We start from the raw sequence: 20,902 nt of genomic DNA, 5'->3' as shown, positions 1-20,902 counted from the left end.
TCACCTGTAATATATACGTCAATGAAACCCAGAACCCACCCAAGTTCAAGCGCACCTGCACTCTCACCCCTCTCCATTTGAATGCTAGTTTCCTATTTAGATTTCAAATGCTTCATTCACCCCTCTAAACACCACCGACGTATATTTACATTCTTTATTTAGGCAATGTATGCAGGCACACATTCATTCACGTAAAATAACGAATAAAATTGATATAGAATCTACTATAATTTGCAAAGCGACCAACCACCAAATGTCATTGTGAAAGCTAGTTTCGTAATTAGCTTTGCAATACTTCATTTACCTCCCTAAACACCAACAATGACCGAGTATTTGTATACTCGGTAAAAGCGATGGATGGATTCCTTACACATTCACATATATTAAGCAATGAATTTGCTATAGTACCTACAGTACTCAGACTTCTCGAATTACTTACATCTTCTTATATCTTAGCTTTGTTGTTCATTCAACAACAGAGTCGTTTTCCAGGGAATCGCGTTATGTTAGATGATGCATCGCCTCGCCTCGCCTCGCATGGCATCGAATCGCATGTCATTGCATCGCATCGCATTGAACTGCATGGTATTGAATCACAAGGCATTGAATGGCATGGCATGGCATGGCATGGCATGGCATGGCATCACGTCACGTCTCTCGTCTCTCGTCTCTCGTCTCTCGTCTCTCGTCTCTAGTCTCTAGTCTCTAGTCTCTAGTCTCTAGTCTCTAGTCTCTCGTCTCTCGTCTCTCTCTCGTCTCTCGTCTCTCGTCTCTCGTCTCTCGTCTCTCGTCTCTCGTCTCTCGTCTCTCGTCTCTCGTCTCTCTCTCGTCTCTCGTCTCTCGTCTCTCGTCTCTCGTCTCTCGCCTCTCGCCTCTCGCCTCTCGCCTCTCGCCTCTCGCCTCTCGCCTCTCGCCTCTAGCCTCTAGCCTCTAGCCTCTAGCCTCTAGCCTCTCGCCACCCAGCCCTGCCTCGCTTCGCCTCGTCTCCGGTTTGTGAAAACGATGTATCAAGCAAAGTGTTAGATGTGAAAAAGTCGTGATATATATACAAAAATGGAATAGTTGGCGCGTAATAGTGCTGTTCGTTTTCTGTTATGGTATCAGAGAGAGAACGTCTCCTATTTATATTTTTTGACGAGCGTTGGCGTAACAGGCCCCTTGCACTTTTAATTCGTTATTGTACTTTTCAAAAGCTGTAGCTACCTTAAGACACATGACAAATGGAGGTTTATGTATTAGAGTTAAGCGCTATACTCCCTGGCCAGGAGCGAATTCGTGAAACGCCACGCGAGTCTGTTTACCACTTTGCCGCCAGTTACATATTCACTACTCATGAATGAAACCATGTAATATCATGAATTTGCATATATATATAAATTCATTGATCAGGTAAGAAATGGTTAAAGCCTTTACTGCATGGCGTTTATATGTATGCTTGAATTCGAATATTACTCAACGATAATCACATGCCCTTTTGCAATTGAAACTCGCTACGTGGTTTCTAGCCGCAATTGTTGCCTGGTGTTGCAGAGCAACCATGCATCCTATCGCTTCTCGGCCTTTTGGCTAAGATCAAAGTGTAGTACTGTACTATTGTCCGCACGCCCGCAAGGAGTTAAAGGAATAGTAGAATCTACACTTCAGCGATCCTGGTAGTCTTAAAACTACCTGTGGGAAGAGGGAGTTGGGTCGCCGCGTCGCCCATCCGCCTCGACCGGTGAGACAGCAAGCCTCACGGCTTGCTGTCCACCTCCACCGACTGGCTTGTCCGGGGCCAGTCTTTCGGTGGGAAACGCAATAAATTGCGTTACTCTCTGAGCTTCTGCCTTGTACAAGGCTCAAGGAGCTCGAGGGAAACTCAATTTATGCTTGCATAGATTGTGTCGGTGTCCGCACGACCTTCCCCTCCGGGTAAGAAGGAGTTAAAGGACCGCCCAATCAGCGAGCGCGCTTCCACCAACACCGACCGTCCAGCCATCTAGTGGCGGCTTTGGGAGTTAGCCCAGACCCGATCACTGGTAAAGGGGGGAGCAAGCTTCTCAAACTTTACATAGTGGCTGGCAAAACGGCAAGTCCCCTGTGATTGCCGTCGACCTTCAGGGCTGGCCTGTCCGGGGCCAGTCGCCTGAAGGAGAGACCATAGACTCTGTCTTCCTCCACATCTGTGCCTTGAGCCAGGTGCTGGAGGACGAACATAGCCTATGCTAAACACTGACTGTGTTGTCGTCCGCACGCCCGTTTTTCGGAGTTAATGGGGCAACATAGTCAATGTCTGTCTCTAGCCCAGTCACGGCCTCGTGCGTCCATCACATGTGATGGATCCACGACGGCCTTCAAGGCTGACGGTCCCATGGGAGGTGGAGGACCAAACCCTGCAGGCGACAACCCAGGTCGCTGCCCACAGACACAACCCACACCACACCGGCCGCCAGAACGATGGACCAGCAGCATTGGTGGGAACCGAGGTCGACCTTGGTGAGTCGGCCTCGGTGCTCAAGACGGACAATGACTCAAGGACGACTACATGCCCTGTCCCTAGTGATGCAAGAATGGAAGAAGACGACTCCAGTGACGACGACTGCCTGGTAATCGACCTTGATGAGTCCACTGCATGGATGACGACGACCGCCGGCCATGAGGTCGCCCTTGGCGAGGCGGCCTCAAGGAGGACCATACTCCCCCACTCTGGGGTCAGTCTTGGGAGGCTGGCTCGGGGTGGGGTCGACGCCCGAGGCAGAAAAGCGGGGTCAGCGCTGTGAGGCTGGCCCACTCCACGAAACAACACCGGGGTCGCCCTTGGCGAGGCGGCCTCGAGGAGGACCATACTCCCTTGCCCTGGGGCCAGTCCTGTGCGGCTGGCTCAGGGTAAGGTCGACGCGCAGGGTGTGGAAGGAGATGTGAGGATACCCCGTGACTCCACCAGCACCACCGGGGTCGCCCTTGGCGAGGCGGCCTCGAGGAGGACCATACTCCCTTGCCCTGGGGCCAGTCCTGTGCGGCTGGCTCAGGGTAAGGTCGACGCGCAGGGTGTAGGAGGAGATGTGAGGATAGCCCGTGATTCCACCAGCACCACCGGGTCGCCCTTGGCGAGGCGGCCTCGAGGAGGACCATACTCCCTTGCCCTGGGCCAGTCCTGTGCGGCTGGCTCAGGGTAAGGTCGACGCGCAGGGTGTAGGAGGAGATGTGAGGATACCCCGTGACTCCACCAGCACCACCGGGGTCGCCCTTGGCGAGGCGGCCTCGAGGAGGACCATACTCCCTTGCCCTGGGGCCAGTCCTGTGCGGCTGGCTCAGGGTAAGGTCGACGCGCAGGGTGTGGAAGGAGATGTGAGGATACCCCGTGACTCCACCAGCACCACCGGGGTCGCCCTTGGCGAGGCGGCCTCGAGGAGGACCATACTCCCTTGCCCTGGGGCCAGTCCTGTGCGGCTGGCTCAGGGTAAGGTCGACGCGCAGGGCGTGGAAGGAGATGTGAGGATACCCCGCGACTCCACCAGCACCACCGGGGTCGCCCTTGGCGAGGCGGCCTCGAGGAGGACCATACTCCCTTGCCCTGGGGCCAGTCCTGTGCGGCTGGCTCAGGGTAAGGTCGACGCGCAGGGTGTGGAAGGAGATGTGAGGATACCCCGTGACCCCACCAGCACCACCGGGGTCGCCCTTGGCGAGGCGGCCTCGAGGAGGACCATACTCCCTTGCCCTGGGGCCAGTCCTGTGCGGCTGGCTCAGGGTAAGGTCGACGCGCAGGGTGTGGAAGGAGATGTGAGGATACCCCGTGACTCCACCAGCACCACCGGGGTCGCCCTTGGCGAGGCGGCCTCGAGGAGGACCATACTCCCTTGCCCTGGGGCCAGTCCTGTGCGGCTGGCTCAGGGTAAGGTCGACGCGCAGGGTGTGGAAGGAGATGTGAGGATACCCCGTGACTCCACCAGCACCACCGGGGTCGCCCTTGGCGAGGCGGCCTCGAGGAGGACCATACTCCCTTGCCCTGGGGCCAGTCCTGTGCGGCTGGCTCAGGGTAAGGTCGACGCGCAGGGTGTGGAAGGAGATGTTGGCTACCCCGTGACTCCACCAGCACCACCGGGGTCGCCTTGGCGAGGCGGCCTCGAGGAGGACCATACTCCCTTGCCCTGGGGCCAGTCCTGTGCGGCTGGCTCAGGGTAAGGTCGACGCGCAGGGTGTGGAAGGAGAAGTGAGGATACCCCGTGACTCCACCAGCACCACCGGGGTCGCCCTTGGCGAGGCGGCCTCGAGGAGGACCATACTCCCTTGCCCTGGGGCCAGTCCTGTGCGGCTGGCTCAGGGTAAGGTCGACGCACAGGGTGTGGAAGGAGATGTGAGGCTACCCCGTGACTCCACCAGCACCACCGGGGTCGCCCTTGGCGAGGCGGCCTCGAGGAGGACCACACTCCCTTGCCCTGGGGCCAGTCCTGTGCGGCTGGCTCAGGGAAAGGTCGACTCGACAAACGAGAGGAAGGAGGCCAGTGCTACGAGGCCGGCTACCGACGATACTAGACGCCCCGAGGTCGCCCTTGGCGAGGCGGCCCCGAGAGGGACCTCTACTGGGACCACCTTCGGCAGGACAAACCCGGGGACCAGGAATGTGAAAGTGGTCCCTGATGAGATGATCACCATCAGCGACGACAGCCCCGAGGACGACCCGGATATGTTGGCTCCAAGGACGACCCCATCTAGGACGCCGTTCTACAGCTTTACATCGAGGGTCGGCCCAGGCGACTTAATCAGATCAGCTGGCGGAATCGGCTTAAGCGACCAGACCAATAAGCCCAGATTGGCGGGCGCTTCACACCTGAGGTCCGGCTCGACGCCCGCGGATCGGGGGGTCGGCACCAGCGACGCAAGCCCCGGGGTCGGCTCCAGCGACACTAGCCCTAAGGCTGACTCCACCAACAAACAATTAAGGGCTGGAGCAGGCAATACACCCCTGAGGGCAGGCCCTGGCAGTACCAGGACATACACCACTGGGGCCAACCCCAGCGACGACGACTCCCAGACAGCCATAGTTGCGGAGACTGGACCAGGGGTCGGCGCCAGCGACGTTCGCCCAGGAACACACCACACACACGAAAACCCGGTAGGATTGGGGCCGGCAATTCACCCCTGAGGGCCGGCAATACACCCCTGAGGGCCAGCAAGACACCCCTGAGGGCCGGCCCTGGCTCCACCAAGATTTCCACCACTAGGGCCGACCCCACGACGACAGCACACTCCCAGACAGCCACAGGCCAGGTGACGGTTTTGGGGGTCGGCGCCAGCGACGAACGAGACTTCTGGGATAGCCCTGTCTCCCAAAGACCCCGGAACAGGCGCTATACATTCAGGAGGGTCCAGAATGAATCCGACAGCAGCAATGACAGCCAGGATGCCCTAACAATGAGCCAGGAGATCAACGGGCTCCTGAACCAAGTGAGGAACGGAACCCCTGGAGGAATAATCGATCAGAATAATACACAAAGACCCCCAACCATGGGTCCCCCGCCCCTGGAGAAGAGAACAACGCGAACAGGGCAGCCCCTGACACCCCAAGTGCGGACCAACAGCCACAAAGACAGGGAACAACCCTCATCATTTGGTTCCCACTACCGAGACACTTCAAGTGCACTGAGACCGCCTGCCCCCACGTCCACTCAGGGAAATCATGGACGTGTCAAAGAGTTTCCCTAGTGAGACACCTGAGTGGTGGCCACAACATTAAGATCGGGCAAACAAAATACAAGTGTGCAGGGTGCAGAAAAACGTTGGGACTAAGACCGTCCACCCACTCATGTGCTCGGCTTCAAGGTATTATGGCAGCAAGACAAGATGACAGCGTCCAGCTAGCGTTCCCATGTAACAGACCGAATTGCGACTTTTCATGCAATTCAGTCATAGGGAAAATGAGTCATGAGCTGTACCACGTGAGACGAACAGGCCCGGAGCGACGGAACGACAACCAACAGGACCCAGACGGAAGGGAGCCACCCCGCACCCAAGCACCTGACCCAGCACCTCACCGCCCTGACACCCTACCCCCCCACCCACCAACCCCACTCCACCACCACCCGCATCACCTATTCCTTTATCCCCAGTACCATCCCCCACCCCCTCACCCCCGCCACCACCACCCGCATCACCTATTCCGCTATCCCCAGTACCATCCCCCACCCCCTCACCCCCACCAATCCTACCCCTCTCCAGCACCCACAGCCTCACCGACCACCCCCCCCTCTATCACCCATTGTGATACAGGTTCCTTTCACCCAACACCCCTCTCCTATCCACCCTGATCCCACAGGGCGTGAGGACGAAGACCGGGCCTCCCCAGAGGCGAGCGGCGAGGACGACAATGAAGACCACGGGGGAGATGTGTCTCAAATACTTGACAACGGTGGTGAAGCGGTACGGCTAGATCAAGAACCAGACGAGGCCGACCAACAAGAACTGCAACCAGATGAGGCGACCCAAGACTGGGCACTAGAACCCTTCTACGCTCCCCTGCTGGCACTGCTACGCTCCCCGAACTGGGACGAGTTCTCGAGCCTCCTGAATGAAATTACAGAAGCGGTCCAAGCCCACTGCAACATCCGGATAGACGAGAGTAGACCAGCCCCCCAGCCATCGATGTCAACAACTGCAAGGCGATCCAACGCCTTTACAGAAGGAACAGACGAAGGGCAGTGAGGCTGATCACATCAGGAGAAAGTCGCCGCTGTGAGATCCCCTGTGAGACCATAGAAAGGCATTTCTCAGAAGTCCTAGCCGCTCAACCACCAATAGAAGACCCAGCCACACTTCAGTCCATATCGGATGCACAGGAAGATCGCGCTGAAATTAATCTGGACCAATTAGAGAAGGGAAGTGGGGGTAGGCTGATGAGAGCTGAAACAGCGCCCCTGGAATGACAGAATCACCTACAGACACTGGAAACAGGCTGACCCTGACTGTAAGGTGATAGCGGCGATATTCAAACATCTGCCTGCAACAGAAAAAGATCCCCCAGGACTGGAAAACGTCAAGAACCATCCTCATTCCCAAGGATGGTGACCCACACGACATCAATAATTGGCGGCCCATTGCTCTGTGTAGGACAATCTACAAGTTACCAGGAGTTCTGGCCGCAAGACTGAGGAGATGGATTGAGCAAAATCAGGCCCTGTGCTCTGCGCAAAAGGATTTATGGCATCAGACGCGGGTCCTTGAGCACAATTACATCATCCAGCACTACCTTGACGAGGCACGAGACAGCAACAAAGATTTGCATTGCGTCACTTGACCTCACAAACGCCTTTGGTTCCGTGCCATTAGAACTCATCGACGCCTCCCTCCACGGATGGGCGTGGGAGCAGACTTTGTCACGGTGATCCAGGGCATTACAAGAGGAAATTCCACCAAGATTCAAACGGCGAGTGGTGAAACAAATGATATCCCAGCTGATTGCGGGGTCAGACAAGGATGCCCCATCAGTGGCTTATTGTTCAACATCGCAATTGAACCTATAGTGAGGTCCATCATCAACACCGGACTACAAGCAGACCCAGGTCTCAAGCATCCCTGCCTTGCCTACGCAGATGACATAACCCTGCTCTCCAGGACAGCGGAAGGCTACAGAACCTCATCAACATCACCTCTGCAGCCTGTGAAGAGTTGCACCTAAAACTCAACCCAAGGAAATGCTCGTCAATGCACATGTCTGGACGACAACCAAGGGGAATGCGAAACTCCATATTTACAATAGGGGAATCGCAGATTTGCAGCAGACGAGATGGGGAGGAAACCAAATTCCTAGGTAGACCGGTAGGTTTCCACCTCCTCCCGAACGCAAATGCAATCGATGAGTTCAAGCAACTAGGCGTAGCCATAATGTCAAGTAAATTGGCTCCCTGGCGAGGATCGATGCCCTGAAGTCCTTCGTCTTCCCAACAACGGTGTTCGCCATGAAACTTGGCAACTGAGAAAGGGAGACTGGCAGGAACTTGATGACCGTTTTAAGACCTATAATAAAGAAACTCTATACCTGCCACAGCGGGCACACCAATGGCTACCTGTATGGAAAGAGTGCAGCAGGCTCGTGCGGCATACCCCTCGCCGCAGAAGACTCTGACTATTCGTCATAGACTCCGCATTCAAACTTCTCACCACGCCGATCTAGAAACGAGGAATATCGCCAGGGACGACTGCAAGAGAGTAACGTCGCGAAGAATTCGCCAAGAAGCAACTCTGGAAAATGTATGCCAGTATCTTCTCAACGACTACTGGAACAAAGACCCTCTGGACATGAGACGCTCTGGTCAGAGAGCCCGCAACTCGTCAGGAAGGTTGAACACCAAGTGGTCTACAGACGGAGATGCATTGGAAGTCTGTTGTGGGGAGAGAACTATGACTCACAAAGAAGAAGGTTGGTCGCAAGGAACATCAGAAACCATCACAGAGGCCTTCGCGACGACGACCTGAGAAGTAAACCTGACCAGGGGAAAGTCATGGAGCAAGTGGGAGGGAGAGGGCTTCGTCTGCATTTATTAGGGACGGGGCTTTTACAACCTTTGCTGACTGGCGTTTCATCCCAGGGCACGACTGAATCTTCTACCCCTAAACGGAGCCCGCCGATTCAACATCAACGGAGACCAACGTGTAGGAGATGTCGCCACCAGAACGAGACGCTACCCACGTCATCAACCATTGCCTGAGGCTATCAAATGCGATGATCCAGCGACACAACGCGCTGTCGATCGTATCCTGAAGGCCTCAGAAGGAAGACACTCAGAATCATTTCCACTTAACCGGCAAGTTCCAGGAACGAACAAGTACTAAGACAGACATTGTTCTAGAAAAAAACGGAGAGGTGATGCTGATTGACGTCACTTGCCCCTTCGAAACGGACCAGACGCCTTCGCAGAAGCTAGACTAGGCAAAGAAGAAAAGTATGCAGAGCTAGCAGCGACAATGAGACGGACCTACAGGCAGGTCACTGTATATGCCTTTATTGTAGGATCACTCGGATCATACGACCCTAAGAACGACAAACCAATGAACAGGCTGGCCTCTAGAAGATATCAGAGGCTGTTTAGGAGGCTATGCGTGAGCGACACCATCCGGTGGTCCGGATGATGTACATAGAGCACATCACAGGCGCTCGACAATACTAGTTTACATGTCTGTCCTTTTTCTCATTTCAGAATATCAATTTGTATATTACATCTGTTTTGAGTTTTTTAATGGCAGACGGCACAATGTAAATAAAGATCCCTTACAACTATGTATGAAAATGTATATTGTATTCTATGTACACCAATGTAACTATGTACCCATGCACCCTTGTGAAGACACAAGGCTATTGTAAGCAATATGTAAAACATTCGTCAATAAAAAAATTAAATCTGTTCTTATCAGCTTAATATCTGATACGATCCCCATGTGGGATCCTCGATATTAAACTGATTTTTGCAACATGGCGAAGTGCTAGGAGCTTGCTCCACCTTTGCCGCGGATCGGCCCGGTATTGCAGTACCTCTGGGATCGGTCCACTCCCTTCGGGGAGACCAAAAACAACAACCCTATCAACTAGTCAAAATCAAGTAGGAGACGATTATGTTAATTGGTTATGTACATTAATGAATCGTGTTAATTTGAATTGCAGTAATTACTTCACACCAGCCAACATCGTATGAGGAAAAAGCCTTGGAACGAGCAGCAGAAGTGAGTCGTCAGTCGAGTCCGGGTTTGATGGGTCGAAGCTGAACAACTGCAACGAGTTAGAGGGAAGGAAGGAAGGAAGGAAGGAAGGAAGGAAGGAAGGAAGGAAGGAAGGAAGGAAGGAAGGAAGGAAGGAAGGAAGGAAGGAGGAAGGAAGGAGAAAGAAGGAGAAAGAAGGAGAGTGAGGTGAGTAATATCATTTAATAATAACTTTAGATTAAAGATTATGTGCGAGCAAAGAAATACGATGGTTGGTGTGGAAGGAAAGAAGTTGATTTTATGAATGGGGGGTTGCCAGTTAGTGCAATTTTAATTGATTTTGTTTGTTTTCTGAGATAGGTTATATAGGGTGAAGTTTTTCTCTATTTATATAATGTGGAAACTGGTTTAGGTAGCTTAGTGGTTTGTTATGAAAAGGCTGGTAGAGATGGGTTGAATAGTGTTAGACTTGTGTCTGCATTTACTGGAGAACTGGATTTGGTATTTAAATGGCATCTAATATGATTTGGTCATTGTGCAAATAACTCTAAATCAACGGGTTTACTATGATCGAGAACCTAACTATAATAGTTACCCATTGTTGGCATGCTATTCTCTTTTTTTACGAAATTACTTACTCACTCTCCCTTGTGAGTGAGGGAGGGAGGAGTGTGTGTGTATATCACTCGGAATTCCTTAGTCGGCTCTGACGGCGAAATTATATTCATACATACATCAAGATTAGACGTTTATCTATTAATTTACCATTGCTGGAATGTACCAATGCGTAATAAAGACGAAATTCGACTTGAGATGGAGGGAGGTGTTGCTTGGTGTGGTTTTACACGGCAACTCAACGATCGTTTGCCACTTCCACGCTTGCCTGCCAGCCGGCCAGCCACTAGCCTCAAAGTGAATTCCAGTGTCTTGATTAGCTTTACAATCCATCATTTACCTCAATACACACTAACAATGTGTATTTATATACTTCAATCGAGCATTCGATGCACACATTCACCTGTAATATATACGTCAATGAAACCCAGAACCCACCCAAGTTCAAGCGCACCTGCACTCTCACCCCTCTCCATTTGAATGCTAGTTTCCTATTTAGATTTCAAATGCTTCATTCACCCCTCTAAACACCACCGACGTATATTTACATTCTTTATTTAGGCAATGTATGCAGGCACACATTCATTCACGTAAAATAACGAATAAAATTGATATAGAATCTACTATAATTTGCAAAGCGACCAACACCAAATGTCATTGTGAAGCTAGTTTCGTAATTAGCTTTGCAATACTTCATTTACCTCCCTAAACACCAACAATGACCGAGTATTTGTATACTCGGTAAAAGCGATGGATGATTCCTACACATTCACATATATTAAGCAATGAATTTGCTATAGTACCTACAGTACTCAGACTTCTCGAATTACTTACATCTTCTTATATCTTAGCTTTGTTGTTCATTCAACAACAGAGTCGTTTTCCAGGGAATCGCGTTATGTTAGATGATGCATCGCCTCGCCTCGCCTCGCATGGCATCGAATCGCATGTCATTGCATCGCATCGCATTGAACTGCATGGTATTGAATCACAAGGCATTGAATGGCATGGCATGGCATGGCATGGCATGGCATGGCATCACGTCACGTCTCTCGTCTCTCGTCTCTCGTCTCTCGTCTCTCGTCTCTAGTCTCTAGTCTCTAGTCTCTAGTCTCTAGTCTCTAGTCTCTCGTCTCTCGTCTCTCGTCTCTCGTCTCTCGTCTCTCGTCTCTCGTCTCTCGTCTCTCGTCTCGTCTCTCGTCTCTCGTCTCTCGTCTCTCTCTCGTCTCTCGTCTCTCGTCTCTCGTCTCCGTCTCTCGCCTCTCGCCTCTCGCCTCTCGCCTCTCGCCTCTCGCCTCTCGCCTCTCGCCTCTAGCCTCTAGCCTCTAGCCTCTAGCCTCTAGCCTCTCGCCACCCAGCCCTGCCTCGCTTCGCCTCGTCTCCGGTTTGTGAAAACGATGTATCAAGCAAAGTGTTAGATGTGAAAAAAGTCGTGATATATATACAAAAATGGAATAGTTGGCGCGTAATAGTGCTGTTCGTTTTTGTTATGTATCAGAGAGAGAACGTCTCCTATTTATATTTTTGACGAGCGTTGGCGTAACAGGCCCCTTGCACTTTTAATTCGTTATTGTACTTTTCAAAAGCTGTAGCTACCTTAAGACACATGACAAATGGAGGTTTATGTATTAGAGTTAAGCGCTATACTCCCTGGCCAGGAGCGAATTCGTGAAACGCCACGCGAGTCTGTTTACCACTTTGCCGCCAGTTACATTCACTACTCATGAATGAAAACCATGTAATATCATGAATTTCATATATATATAAATTCATTGATCAGGTAAGAAATGGTTTAAAGCCTTTACTGCATGGCGTTTATATGTATGCTTGATTCGAATATTACTCAACGATAATCAATGCCCTTTTGCAATTGAAACTCGCTACGTGGTTTCTAGCCGCAATTGTTGCCTGGTGTTGCAGAGCAACCATGCATCCTATCGCTTCTCGGCCTTTTGGCTAAGATCAAAGTGTAGTACTGTACTATTGTCCGCACGCCGCAAGGAGTTAAAGGAATAGTAGAATCTACACTTCAGCGATCCTGGTAGTCTTAAAACTACCTGTGGGAAGAGGGAGTTGGGTCGCCGCGTCGCCCATCCGCCTCGACCCGGTGAGACAGCAAGCCTCACGGCTTGCTGTCCACCTCCACCGACTGGCTTGTCCGGGGCCAGTCTTTCGGTGGGAAACGCAATAAATTGCGTTACTCTCTGAGCTTCTGCCTTGTACAAGGCTCAAGGAGCTCGGAGGGAAACTCAATTTATGCTTGCATAGATTGTGTCGGTGTCCGCACGACCTTCCCCTCCGGGTAAGAAGGAGTTAAAGGACCGCCCAATCAGCGAGCGCGCTTCCACCAACACCGACCGTCCAGCCATCTAGTGGCGGCTTTGGGAGTTAGCCCAGACCCGATCACTGGTAAAGGGGGGAGCAAGCTTTCTCAAACTTTACATAGTGGCTGGCAAAACGGCAAGTCCCCTGTGATTGCCGTCGACCTTCAGGGGCTGGCCTGTCCGGGGCCAGTCGCCTGAAGGAGAACCATAGACTCTGTCTTCCTCCACATCTGTGCCTTGAGCCAGGTGCTGGAGGACGAACATAGCCTATGCTAAACACTGACTGTGTTGTCGTCCGCACGCCCGTTTTTCGGAGTTAATGGGGCAACATAGTCAATGTCTGTCTCTAGCCCAGTCACGCCTCGTGCGTCCATCACATGTGATGGATCCACGACGGCCTTCAAGGCTGACGGTCCCATGGGAGGTGGAGGACCAAACCCTGCAGGCGACAACCCAGGTCGCTGCCCACAGACACAACCCACACCACACCGGCCGCCAGAACGATGGACCAGCAGCATTGGTGGGAACCGAGGTCGACCTTGGTGAGTCGGCCTCGGTGCTCAAGACGGACAATGACTCAAGGACGACTACATGCCCTGTCCCTAGTGATGCAAGAATGGAAGAAGACGACTCCAGTGACGACGACTGCCTGGTAATCGACCTTGATGAGTCCACTGCATGGATGACGACGACCGCCGGCCATGAGGTCGCCCTTGGCGAGGCGGCCTCAAGGAGGACCATACTCCCCCACTCTGGGGTCAGTCTTGGGAGGCTGGCTCGGGGTGGGGTCGACGCCCGAGGCAGAAAAGCGGGGGTCAGCGCTGTGAGGCTGGCCCACTCCACGAACAACACCGGGGTCGCCCTGGCGACGGCCTCGAGGAGGACCATACTCCCTTGCCCTGGGGCCAGTCCTGTGCGGCTGGCTCAGGGTAAGGTCGACGCGCAGGGTGTGGAAGGAGATGTGAGGATACCCCGTGACTCCACCAGCACCACCGGGGTCGCCCTTGGCGAGGCGGCCTCGAGGAGGACCATACTCCCTTGCCCTGGGGCCAGTCCTGTGCGGCTGGCTCAGGGTAAGGTCGACGCGCAGGGTGTAGGAGGAGATGTGAGGATAGCCCGTGATTCCACCAGCACCACCGGGGTCGCCCTTGGCGAGGCGGCCTCGAGGAGGACCATACTCCCTTGCCCTGGGGCCAGTCCTGTGCGGCTGGCTCAGGGTAAGGTCGACGCGCAGGGTGTAGGAGGAGATGTGAGGATACCCCGTGACTCCACCAGCACCACCGGGGTCGCCCTTGGCGAGGCGGCCTCGAGGAGGACCATACTCCCTTGCCCTGGGGCCAGTCCTGTGCGGCTGGCTCAGGGTAAGGTCGACGCGCAGGGTGTGGAAGGAGATGTGAGGATACCCCGTGACTCCACCAGCACCACCGGGGTCGCCCTTGGCGAGGCGGCCTCGAGGAGGACCATACTCCCTTGCCCTGGGGCCAGTCCTGTGCGGCTGGCTCAGGGTAAGGTCGACGCGCAGGGTGTGGAAGGAGATGTGAGGATACCCCGCGACTCCACCAGCACCACCGGGTCGCCCTTGGCGAGGCGGCCTCGAGGAGGACCATACTCCCTTGCCCTGGGGCCAGTCCTGTGCGGCTGGCTCAGGGTAAGGTCGACGCGCAGGGTGTGGAAGGAGATGTGAGGATACCCCGTGACCCCACCAGCACCACCGGGGTCGCCCTTGGCGAGGCGGCCTCGAGGAGGACCATACTCCCTTGCCCTGGGGCCAGTCCTGTGCGGCTGGCTCAGGGTAAGGTCGACGCGCAGGGTGTGGAAGGAGATGTGAGGATACCCCGTGACTCCACCAGCACCACCGGGGTCGCCCTTGGCGAGGCGGCCTCGAGGAGGACCATACTCCCTTGCCCTGGGGCCAGTCCTGTGCGGCTGGCTCAGGGTAAGGTCGACGCGCAGGGTGTGGAAGGAGATGTGAGGATACCCCGTGACTCCACCAGCACCACCGGGGTCGCCCTTGGCGAGGCGGCCTCGAGGAGGACCATACTCCTCCCTTGGGGCCAGTCCTGTGCGGCTGGCTCAGGGTAAGGTCGACGCGCAGGGTGTGGAAGAGATGTGTGGCTACCCCGTGACTCCACCAGCACCCCGGGGTCGCCCTTGGCGAGGCGGCCTCGAGGAGGACCATACTCCCTTGCCCTGGGGCCAGTCCTGTGCGGCTGGCTCAGGGTAGGTCGACGCGCAGGGTGTGGAAGGAGAAGTGAGGATACCCCGTGACTCCACCAGCACCACCGGGGTCGCCCTTGGCGAGGCGGCCTCGAGGAGGACCATACTCCCTTGCCCTGGGGCCAGTCCTGTGCGGCTGGCTCAGGGTAAGGTCGACGCACAGGGTGTGGAAGGAGATGTGAGGCTACCCCGTGACTCCACCAGCACCACCGGGGTCGCCCTTGGCGAGGCGGCCTCGAGGAGGACCACACTCCCTTGCCCTGGGGCCAGTCCTGTGCGGCTGGCTCAGGGAAAGGTCGACTCGACAAACGAGAGGAAGGAGGCCAGTGCTACGAGGCCGGCTACCGACGATACTAGACGCCCCGAGGTCGCCCTTGGCGAGGCGGCCCCGAGAGGGACCTCTACTACTGGGACCACCTTCGGCAGGACAAACCCGGGGACCAGGAATGTGAAAGTGGTCCCTGATGAGATGATCACCATCAGCGACGACAGCCCCGAGGACGACCCGGATATGTTGGCTCCAAGGACGACCCCATCTAGGACGCCGTTCTACAGCTTTACATCGAGGGTCGGCCCAGGCGACTTAATCAGATCAGCTGGCGGAATCGGCTTAAGCGACCAGACCAATAAGCCCAGATTGGCGGGCGCTTCACACCTGAGGTCCGGCTCGACGCCCGCGGATCGGGGGGTCGGCACCAGCGACGCAAGCCCCGGGGTCGGCTCCAGCGACACTAGCCCTAAGGCTGACTCCACCAACAAACAATTAAGGGCTGGAGCAGGCAATACACCCCCTGAGGGCAGGCCCTGGCAGTACCAGGACATACACCACTGGGGCCAACCCCAGCGACGACTCCCAGACAGCATAGTTGCGGAGACTGGACCAGGGGTCGGCGCCAGCGACGTTCGCCCAGGAACACACCACACACGAAAACCCGGTAGGATTGGGGCCGGCAATTCACCCCTGAGGGCCGGCAATACACCCCTGAGGGCCAGCAAGACACCCCTGAGGGCCGGCCCTGGCTCCACCAAGATTTCCACCACTAGGGCCGACCCCAGCGACAACTCCCAGACAGCCACAGGCCAGGTGACGGTTTTGGGGTCGGCGCCAGCGACGAACGAGACTTCTGGGATAGCCCTGTCTCCCAAAGACCCGGAACAGGCGCTATACATTCAGGAGGGTCCAGAATGAATCCGACAGCAGCAATGACAGCCAGGATGCCCTAACAATGAGCCAGGAGATCAACGGGCTCCTGAACCAAGTGAGGAACGGAACCCCTGGAGGAATAATCGATCAGAATAATACACAAAGACCCCCCAACCATGGGTCCCCCGCCCCTGGAGAAGAGAACAACGCGAACAGGGCAGCCCCTGACACCCCAAGTGCGGACCAACAGCCACAAAGACAGGGAACAACCCTCATCATTTGGTTCCCACTACCGAGACACTTCAAGTGCACTGAGACCGCCTGCCCCCACGTCCACTCAGGGAAATCATGGACGTGTCAAAGAGTTTCCCTAGTGAGACACCTGAGTGGTGGCCACAACATTAAGATCGGGCAAACAAAATACAAGTGTGCAGGGTGCAGAAAAACGTTGGGACTAAGACCGTCCACCCACTCATGTGCTCGGCTTCAAGGTATTATGGCAGCAAGACAAGATGACAGCGTCCAGCTAGCGTTCCCATGTAACAGACCGAATTGCGACTTTTCATGCAATTCAGTCATAGGGAAAATGAGTCATGAGCTGTACCACGTGAGACGAACAGGCCCGGAGCGACGGAACGACAACCAACAGGACCCAGACGGAAGGGAGCCACCCCGCACCCAAGCACCTGACCCAGCACCTCACCGCCCTGACACCCTACCCCCCCCACCCACCAACCCCACTCCACCACCACCCGCATCACCTATTCCTTTATCCCCAGTACCATCCCCCACCCCTCACCCCCGCCACCACCACCCGCATCACCTATTCCGCTATCCCCAGTACCATCCCCCACCCCCTCACCCCACCAATCCTACCCCCTCTCCAGCACCCACAGCCTCACCGACCACCCCCCCCTCTATCACCCATTGTGATACAGGTTCCTTTCACCCAACACCCCTCTCCTATCCACCCTGATCCCACAGGGCGTGAGGACGAAGACCGGGCCTCCCCAGAGGCGAGCGGCGAGGACGACAATGAAGACCACGGGGATGTGTCTCAAATACTTGACAACGGTGGTGAAGCGGTACGGCTAGATCAAGAACCAGACGAGGCCGACCAACAAGAACTGCAACCAGATGAGGCGACCCAAGACTGGGCACTAGAACCCTTCTACGCTCCCCTGCTGGCACTGCTACGCTCCCCGAACTGGGACGAGTTCTCGAGCCTCCTGAATGAAATTACAGAAGCGGTCCAAGCCCACTGCAACATCCGGATAGACGAGAGTAGACCAGCCCCCCAGCCATCGATGTCAACAACTGCAAGGCGATCCAACGCCTTTACAGAAGGAACAGACGAAGGGCAGTGAGGCTGATCACATCAGGAGAAAGTCGCCGCTGTGAGATCCCCTGTGAGACCATAGAAAGGCATTTCTCAGAAGTCCTAGCCGCTCAACCACCAATAGAAGACCCAGCCACACTTCAGTCCATATCGGATGCACAGGAAGATCGCGCTGAAATTAATCTGGACCCAATTAGAGAAGGGGAAGTGGGGGTGAGGCTGATGAGAGCTGAAAACAGCGCCCCTGGGAATGACAGAATCACCTACAGACACTGGAAACAGGCTGACCCTGACTGTAAGGTGATAGCGGCGATATTCAACATCTGCCTGCAACAGAAAAAGATCCCCAGGACTGGAAAACGTCAAGAACCATCCTCATTCCCAAGGATGGTGACCCACACGACATCAATAATTGGCGGCCCATTGCTCTGTGTAGGACAATCTACAAGCTATACACAGGAGTTCTGGCCGCAAGACTGAGGAGATGGATTGAGCAAAATCAGGCCCTGTGCTCTGCGCAAAAAGGATTTATGGCATCAGACGGGGTCCTTGAGCACAATTACATCATCCAGCACTACCTTGACGAGGCACGAGACAGCAACAAAGAGATTTGCATTGCGTCACTTGACCTCACAAACGCCTTTGGTTCCGTGCCATTAGAACTCATCGACGCCTCCCTCACACGGATGGGCGTGGGAGCAGACTTTGTCACGGTGATCCAGGGCATTACAAGAGGAAATTCCACCAAGATTCAAACGGCGAGTGGTGAAACAAATGATATCCCAGCTGATTGCGGGGTCAGACAAGGATGCCCCATCAGTGGCTTATTGTTCAACATCGCATTGAACCTATAGTGAGGTCCATCATCAACACCGGACTACAAGCAGACCCAGGTCTCAAGCATCCCTGCCTTGCCTACGCAGATGACATAACCCTGCTCTCCAGGACAGCGGAAGGCCTACAGAACCTCATCAACATCACCTCTGCAGCCTGTGAAGAGTTGCACTAAAACTCAACCCAAGGAAATGCTCGTCAATGCACATGTCTGGACGACAACCAAGGGGAATGCGAAACTCCATATTTACAATAGGGGAATCGCAGATTTGCAGCAGACGAGATGGGGAGGAAACCAAATTCCTAGGTAGACCGGTAGGTTTCCACCTCCTCCCGAACGCAAATGCAATCGATGAGTTCAAGCAACTAGGCGTAGCCATAATGTCAAGTAAATTGGCTCCCTGGCAGAGGATCGATGCCCTGAAGTCCTTCGTCTTCCCAACAACGGTGTTCGCCATGAGAACTTGGCAACTGAGAAAGGGAGACTGGCAGGAACTTGATGACCGTTTAAGACCACTAATAAAAGAAACTCTATACCTGCCACAGCGGGCAACCAATGGCTACCTGTATGGAAAGAGTGCAGCAGGCTCGTGCGGCATACCCCTCGCCGCAGAAGACTCTGACATATTCGTCATAGACTCCGCATTCAAACTTCTCACCACGCCGGATCTAGAAACGAGGAATATCGCCAGGGACGACTGCAAGAGAGTAACGTCGCGAAGAATTCGCCAAGAAGCAACTCTGGAAAATGTATGCCAGTATCTCTCAAAAGACGACTTGGAACAAAGACCCTCTGGACATGAGACGCTCTGGTCAAGAGCCCGCAACTCGTCAGGAAGGTTGAACACCAAGTGGTCTACAGACGGAGATGCATTGGAAGTCTGTTGTGGGGAGAGAACTATGACTCACAAAGAAAGAAGGTTGGTCGCAAGGAACATCAGAAACCATCACAGAGGCCTTCGCGACGACGACCTGAGAAGTAAACCTGACCAGGGGAAAGTCATGGAGCAAGTTGGGAGGGAGAGGGCTTCGTCTGCATTTATTAGGGACGGGGCTTTTACAACCTTTGCTGACTGGCGTTTCATCCACAGGGCACGACTGAATCTTCTACCCTAAACGGAGCCCGCCGATTCAACATCAACGGAGACCAACGGTGTAGGAGATGTCGCCACCAGAACGAGACGCTACCCCACGTCATCAACCATTGCCTGAGGCTATCAAATGCGATGATCCAGCGACACAACGCGCTGGTCGATCGTATCCTGAAGGCCTCAGAAGGAAGACACTGGAAGATCATTTCCACTAACCGGCAAGTTCCAGGAACGAACAATGTACTAAGACCAGACATTGTTCTAGAAAAAACGGAGAGGTGATGCTGATTGACGTCACTTGCCCCTTCGAAAACGGACCAGACGCCTTCGCAGAAGCTAGACTAGGCAAAGAAGAAAAGTATGCAGAGCTAGCAGCGACAATGAGACGGACCTACAGGCAGGTCACTGTATATGCCTTTATTGTAGGATCACTCGGATCATACGACCCTAAGAACGACAAACCAATGAACAGGCTGGCCTCTAGAAGATATCAGAGGCTGTTTAGGAGGCTATGCGTGAGCGACACCATCCGGTGGTCACGGATGATGTACATAGAGCACATCACAGGCGCTCGACAATACTAGTTTACATGTCTGTACCTTTTTCTCATTTCAGAATATCAATTTGTATATTACATCTGTTTTGAGTTTTTTAATGGCAGACGGCACAATGTAAATAAAGATCCCTTAACAACTATGTATGAAAATGTATATTGTATTCTATGTACACCAATGTAACTATGTACCATGCACCCTTGTGAAGACACAAGGCTATTGTAAGCAATATGTAAAACATTCGTCAATAAAAAATTAAATCTGTTCTTATCAGCTTAATATCTGATACGATCCCCATGTGGGATCCTCGATATTAAACTGATTTTTGCAACATGGCGAAGTGCTAGGAGCTTGCTCCACCTTTGCCGCGGATCGGCCCGGTATTGCAGTACCTCTGGGATCGGTCCACTCCCTTCGGGGAGACCAAAAACAACCCTATCAACTAGTCAAAATCAAGTAGGAGACGATTATGTTAATTGGTTATGTACATTAATGAATCGTGTTAATTTGAATTGCAGTAATTACTTCACACCAGCCAACATCGTATGAGGAAAAAGCCTTGGAACGAGCAGCAGAAGTGAGTCGTCAGTCGAGTCCGGGTTTGATGGGTCGAAGCTGAACAACTGCAACGAGTTAGAGGGAAGGAAGGAAGGAAGGAAGGAAGGAAGGAAGGAAGGAAGGAAGGAAGGAAGGAAGGAAGGAAGGAAGGAAGGAAGGAAGGAAGGAAGAAGGAGAGAAGAAGGAGAAAGAAGGAGAGTGAGGTGAGTAATATCATTTAATAACTTTAGATTAAAGATTATGTGCGAGCAAAGAAATACGATGGTTGGTGTGGAAGGAAAGAAGTTGATTTTATGAATGGGGGGTTGCCAGTTAGTGCAATTTTAATTGATTTTGTTTGTTTTCTGAGATAGGTTATATAGGGTGAAGTTTTTCTCTATTTATATAAGTGTGGAAACTGGTTTAGGTAGCTTAGTGGTTTGTTATGAAAAGGCTGGTAGAGATGGGTTGAATAGTGTTAGACTTGTGTCTGCATTTACTGGAGAACTGGATTTGGTATTTAAATGGCATCTAATATGATGTGGTCATTGTGCAAATAAACTCTAAATCAACGGGTTTAC

At 53.6% G+C, this 20,902-nt stretch overlaps 2 pseudogenes; both read left to right on the top strand.

Annotated features, from left to right (window-relative positions):
* Positions 1-9,343: 9,343 nt before the first annotated feature.
* Positions 9,344-9,524, top strand: LOC138361493 (U2 spliceosomal RNA; annotated as a pseudogene).
* Positions 9,525-20,018: 10,494 nt separating this feature from the next.
* LOC138361487 (U2 spliceosomal RNA) lies at positions 20,019-20,198 on the top strand (annotated as a pseudogene).
* The last annotated feature ends 704 nt before the right edge of the window (positions 20,199-20,902 follow it).

Source organism: Procambarus clarkii, unplaced genomic scaffold (genome assembly GCF_040958095.1).
Source record: "Procambarus clarkii isolate CNS0578487 unplaced genomic scaffold, FALCON_Pclarkii_2.0 HiC_scaffold_408, whole genome shotgun sequence".
NCBI lineage: Eukaryota > Metazoa > Arthropoda > Malacostraca > Decapoda > Cambaridae > Procambarus > Procambarus clarkii.
The sequence above is the reverse complement of the archived record's forward strand: the minus strand, read 5'-3'. Positions and strand labels throughout refer to the sequence as shown.